Source organism: Rhagoletis zephyria, unplaced genomic scaffold (assembly GCF_001687245.7).
Source record: "Rhagoletis zephyria isolate East Lansing unplaced genomic scaffold, Rhagoletis_zephyria_1.1 Rzeph_scaffold_00931, whole genome shotgun sequence".
NCBI lineage: Eukaryota > Metazoa > Arthropoda > Insecta > Diptera > Tephritidae > Rhagoletis > Rhagoletis zephyria.
The window spans coordinates 28,753-35,114 of NW_016158015.1; the positions used below are offsets into that span (position 1 = coordinate 28,753).

Consider the following 6,362-nt stretch of genomic DNA (forward strand, 5'->3'; position numbering starts at 1 on the left):
TCAAATGGACATACTCGGAGCGAGTTTTGGAACACGAAAAAAATATTATGCTTATTAAGACTAAATAATTTCTAACTTTCTCGCATATTATACGTTTGTATTTTAATGTAGGATGATTAATTACTGAAGAATATATAAATTCTGATCAAACTTCACTACTGAATGCTTGACAAACAATATTCAAATCAAAACTTCAATAGTGAACGCGCTTAGGGCGAGTTTTGGTACATGGTGTAAAATATTATGCATATTAAGAGTAAATAATTTCTCACCTATTATAAGCTTATGTTTTGATATAATATGATTTATTACTGAAGAATATTTTAACTCCGATCAAACTAAAGTAATAAATGTTTGACAAACAACTATTTAAATCAATAGATCAACAGTGAACGCGCTCGGAGCGAATTTTGGAACACTTCCTAAAATATTTACAAATGCAACTCTGGGATGTAGCTGAATATCAAATAATTAGGCAAATTTGTGCTCGCATAGTGTTTTTTCCGGAAAATTTTCGTGGTTTTCGTAAAATATTGAGTTTTGTGAAATAATATATATGTAAATCTTGCATTAGCGAAATATTGACTTTCTTTTTAAATAAGATTTAGACATTTTGTATTTGCAATACACGTGAGTCGTGTGCTAGCAGAGGTTTTACAAATATCGGCCTAGTGGAGATTTGGAAGTTTCTGGCCAAACAACAAACAACCAACAAGTAAGTACAATATGTAAATTTATTATTGCGTTCACTTTTTTAATTATTGTGTATTTACATACATATGTACGTATTTGTAGAAAAAATGCCGAAAAGATGTGTATGCAGATGTGCAGAAGTAAGCTCCCTCTACAAGTTTCCTTTGGCCTCGGATGTATCAAGGTATGATGTTTATTTAATTTTATTTGTTTATTAAAATTAGTTAAACTGAATGCTGGATAAGCGATAGCCATCGTCTGGATTTAGTTTTTGTACTTTAAAGAGATATAGGGTACTCCCGCATTTATTTGTACATTTGTTATGTTAAAATCCTGCCAGACGGACTAGTCTTACAGTTTTATCGCTTATCCAGTTAATAAAGTTTGACCATAATTTCATTGTAGTGTGTATATGTTTTCAATGTTTTTTTAATAGTGAAAATTTTAATCATCGGCAGGCTTATTGACCAAGAATGATACGGGAAGTAAATTATCGAAAATTTTCACATCAAACCGGTTTCGTGGACTTATATTTAATTAATAATTTTAACATCGCGCCTTTATTGTATTTTAAATAGCTTTAACCTTTTAATAAGATAGCTAAGATGGTACGTGCTGTTAATTCCTCTTTGTATCTAATTAATTTTAATTAGTATGCGTGGAGTTAAATTTAGTGTAAAAGCAGCAAAATATATTATTATGTACTTCGGTTTTCAGCTGCTTACTAGTAATAAGTCGTAGATTTAAGTTTTTTTTTAAGTTACAGTGTTTAATTATAAAATCGGTATTTTCATATACATGCATGTATGCATGTACTTAGGTTTTCAGCTACCTTCTAGTAATTAGGCTTATGGCCTTATTCATAAAAAAATAAAGTAGGTTTAAAGAGCTTTATAAATCGACGTTTTCATATATTTTTCAATTTATAAACCTATTTTAAAGAAACTTAATTTTTTATGAATAATGCCATTAGACGTTAAACATAAAATTACATAACAAACTACAATTAGTAAGAAAATAAACATAATTATGTACTAATAATAGTTAACTAAACTAATGTTACCAAGGTTAAGAATGTATTCAATAAAGTGTTAAAAACATTAAAATACTTTAACGAGTATCAGAACGTTGGCAACAACGATTTATAAAAGAAAAGGTTGGTAAAGAATTTTTTTAGTTTTCATCAAATGGTATCGGTATATTATTTCGCTCATCACATTTTTATTTAAATCATAGTTTGGTTATTTAAATCATAATTTTTTTTATTTAAAGTATCATTTGTTTTTATTTAAATAACGGTTTTTTTTTCAAATCCAAATTTATTTCTTAGCTTTTTGCTGAATTTCCACTAGCCTTTAATTGCCGAAAATTGTAATGACAAAGTTGAAATAGTAGTTATTAAATTAATTTCCACGTGGCATTTTTAAATGCCCCCATTTTTTTTCATTTCAATGCCTTGTGGAAATTCGACATTAGAGTTTGGCATTTGGCATATCAATATTTTTATTTCATTTCATATTTTTTATTTATTTTATTTTATTTATTTGCATTTTTTATAATTTTTATTATTTTCATTTCACTAATTTTTATAGACATATATAATTAAGATCAAGAGACTAACTGCTTTTAATTATTTAATAGGCGCTTGGAATGGATGAGGCTCCTTGGAGTGGACGTTAACACAGAGGCCAAGGAGCTGTATGCGTGCCAGAAGCATTTTTCTCCGAAATATCGGAATGTCAGAAAACTATCAAAAGGGGCTATCCCCGATATGAATTTGCGCGCACCCACAGTAGGATTAGTGTTAGAAAGCTTGTCCCAATCAGATATAAGTGAACAAGTCACCCCAGTAGTTTTTTCAACCCGAATGGGAGAAGAGGAGGCTCTTCAACACACTTTTCGTGAACATCCAACTTGTTCTTCTTTAGGAAATTCAACGTTTGGGGTAGTTAGCCAAGGGACACAGACAGAGGCACATCTTAGCGAAGAGTCTCCTAGGAAGCGCAAATATAAGGAAGAGATAGAAGTCTTAAAACAAAGGCTAGTTGAAAAGGAAGTACAAATTTCAAATTTGATGACCCAAAGTTTGCCTGTTCAGCGGCAGGATAACAGGCAAATTGAAGCTTTATGCAGCAAAATTCCCCCACATCTCGCGGTATGTGTGAGAAATTGCATGAAGAATGATGGCCGGCCACCTTCTGGTCGACGCTTCGATAGAAGTTTAAAAACAATAGTTTTAGGAGTTAGGTTTACGTCACCTTTAGCGTATAGGTACTTAAGACCCCTTTTTCACTGGCCTTCCCCAACAACACTTTCCACGTTCGTTAAAGGTTGGCCTAGGCTCCCTGGCTGTTCCACTAGCAGCATTCGATCTCTGGAGTTGCGAAGCCGAGGTTTCACTCGTGAACAAAAGTACATTTCGATATGCTGTGATGAAATGTCTTTAAAGACGCACTTGAAATATGACAAGAGTAGAGATTTTATAATAGGATTAGAAGATTATGGCGATGAGAATCGCACGTCGAGAGTAGCGAATAGTGTTTTATGTATTATGGCTCAAGGCATAGGCGGAGCCCCTTGGTCACAGCCCGTTGCCTATTTTTTCGTGCACGGCTCGTGCAAGGGTGATGTGATAAGGAAATATGTGTTTGAGGTTATAGTTCAACTCCAGGGGATTGGTCTTCATACCTGCCAATTCGTCTGTGATCAAGGATCAAATTTTGTTAACTTCGCTCGTCTTGTAGGGGTTGCAGAAGATAGGCCATACTTCGAAGTTAACGGTGAGAAAGTTATATTTTTCTTTGATTCCCCCCATCTGCTAAAGAGTACGCGGAACTGTATCGAAAATAATAAAAATAATGTTAATTTTCGTGGTAACCCTGTTCAATGGGCAGATATTGTCCATTTCTATCAGCAGGATACCCATCGTGGTATACGATGTGCGCCTAAGTTGACTACGGCACATCTTAAGCCAACATCCTTTGAAAAAATGAGTGTTCGTTTAGCTGCTCAAGTACTAAGCAATACGGTCGCTAGTGCAATGCTTTCTCTGTATAGTACCGGGAATCTAAACACGTCTCAATCTCCAAGCTTTTTAAATACTGCCGAATTTGTACTTTTCTTCGACCAACTCTTCAATATTTTTAATAGTAACGGGATTGGAGCCCTCCGTAAATTTGGTCAACCCTTTTCAGGTAGCACGGAACAATTCGATTTTTTGAGTGAAGCTGAACGAACCCTTCGTTCAATAACTGTTCATGATATACTCTTTGGTCGAGATATCACGAACAAGTTTTCCTTTATTAAAGGCTGGCTTCTTAACATCCAAAGTTTGCGACGTTTGTGGCTTATACTGTCAAACCATGAATTCGAGTATATAAGAACCAGAAGACTCTGCCAGGACGAAATAGAACATTATTTTGGTCAAATTAGAAGGGGCGGTGGATTAAATCCAAGAACAACTCCGTGCATGTTCTCAGATCTTTTCAGGCAATCCTGGGGCCTAAGACACGTTAATTTTGTTACAAGCGGTAATTGCGAACCTCTGCCTAGCGCCGAATGGGAAGTTTTTTCGTTTCGCACCCTTGAAAGGGTGTGTAATGATCCTCTGGTTCAAGACACTTCCTGGCAAACCTTTCAAAGTTTACCCAGACCTAACAGATATCACGATATAGGAAACGGTATAGATGTTGATGTCGTTGAATGTTACAAGGGAGGTCCTTTACATTACATGTGTCAATAAGCAGGGGGCAGAACTCTTGAATGACTGGAGAGTCTCAAAAGACAACTCCTTTTCAAATCACATATACGTCGTTTATAACCTATACGTACCAGTAAGAAAACAACAAGCGGTCTTAAACCGCAGAAAAACAAATTGGAAAAAATTTGAAACAATCTTTTCTAATAATATTTCCGACCTCACAAATCAAATAAACTCGGAACATCAACTTGATAACGTCGTAGACGATATAACTAAAGCATTTCATCGTGCAGCAAAATTAGCCTGCCCAATCAGGGCAACAAGTAGGAAACCAAAACCTCCATGGTGGTCCACTGAAATTGCAACCCTCAGAAGGGAATGCAGATCAAAATTTAATGAAGCTAAGAGATCCAACTCTTGGAGTGAATTTAAAGACTGGCAACGCCGATTTAAGTATGCAATAAGAGACGCTAAGCGCTCCTCATGGGGGAACTTCTGTCAGAAGATAGAAAGTATTTCGGAGGCCAGCAGACTGCGCAAAATACTATCTATGAGTCCCAGCAATATTAGCTATCTCATCAAGGAGGATGGTGATTGGATAACAAGTAGCGAAGAAACTCTAGAGCTTCTTGTAAAGACGCACTTTCCGGGTTGCCTCCCCAGTAGGGTCACAAATACCCGAATCATAGGCAACCATGATGACATTCCAGCGAATATCATAACCGAGGAGAACATAAAGCGTGCTATTAGCAGCTCCCAACCGTTTAAATCTCCGGGACCAGACGGCATTATTCCCGCTGACCTACAGCATACAGCAGGAATGATTGCACCCATACTCGTACCAGTCTTTGAAGCAGTGTTACGAATGAATTATATACCCCACAAATGGGAGGAGGTAAGAGTAGTTTTCATTCCCAAGGCAGGGAAAACTACACACACGAGACCAAAAGACTTCAGACCAATTAGTCTGTCGTCTTTCCTGTTGAAATCTCTAGAGAGACTAATAGATGGGCACATTAGAGACAAGGTGGGCAGCAAACTTTCGGCAGCCCAGCATGCCTACAACAAAGGGAGATCAGTCGAAACAGCACTCCATTCTTTAGTGCACACAATTGAAAGATCACTTTATTACAAAGAATACACCCTCGCGGCCTTCCTGGACATCGAGGGTGCTTTCAACAATGTATCTCCTGCAGCGATTATCTCATCTCTGATAAATCTGGGAGTAAGCAATTCACTAACCTCATTTATTGAACGAATGTTAATCGGCCGAGAAATAAGCGCAGGATTAGGTGAATCAGTAATAAAAAGGTTCCCCGTCAGGGGTACACCCCAGGGGGGAGTAATATCACCGCTCCTGTGGAACATAGCAGTAGACAGCCTTCTTCGGGAACTTGAAGACATTGGCGGTCAGATAATTGCATACGCCGACGATATTGTAATAGCTATCTCGGGTAAACATCTCTCAACATTGACAGATCTGATCCAAAGATCCCTCAACAAACTATCCCTGTGGTGTAACAGGCGAGGACTGGGAGTGAATCCTGAAAAAACAGACCTTGTGCTGTTCACCAGGAAGCACAAGATACCTGATCTCGGGAACATAACCCTAGAGGGCAACACCCTCGCAATAAAGGAAGAGACCAAATATCTAGGTCTCATAGTAGATAGGAAACTAAACTGGGGGCCCAACGTTGCAGATAGAGTGCGCAAAGCAACAGTGGCACTATATTCCTGCAGCAGAGCAATAGGGAAAAAGTGGGGGATGGAACCCAAAATAATACACTGGCTATACACGGCGGTGGTTAGGCCAATTCTCTATCACGGTATAGTGGTATGGTGGAACACCCTTGGGAAAGGGGTAAACTTCAAAAAAATGGACAAGGTTCAAAGGCTTGCGTCCACACTCATAACTGGTGCGATGAGAACAACACCATCCAAGGCACTGTATGCCCTACTGAATTTTCTT

General features: G+C 37.4%; 1 long non-coding RNA gene across 1 annotated transcript; it reads left to right on the top strand.

Annotated features, from left to right (window-relative positions):
- The first annotated feature begins 485 nt into the window (after window positions 1–485).
- LOC108362098 (uncharacterized) lies at window positions 486–1,601 on the top strand. The gene is made up of 3 exons (XR_001847414.1): window positions 486–715; window positions 796–877; window positions 1,152–1,601. It is a non-coding gene; the product is annotated as an uncharacterized LOC108362098 (long non-coding RNA).
- Window positions 1,602–6,362: the final 4,761 nt, after the last annotated feature.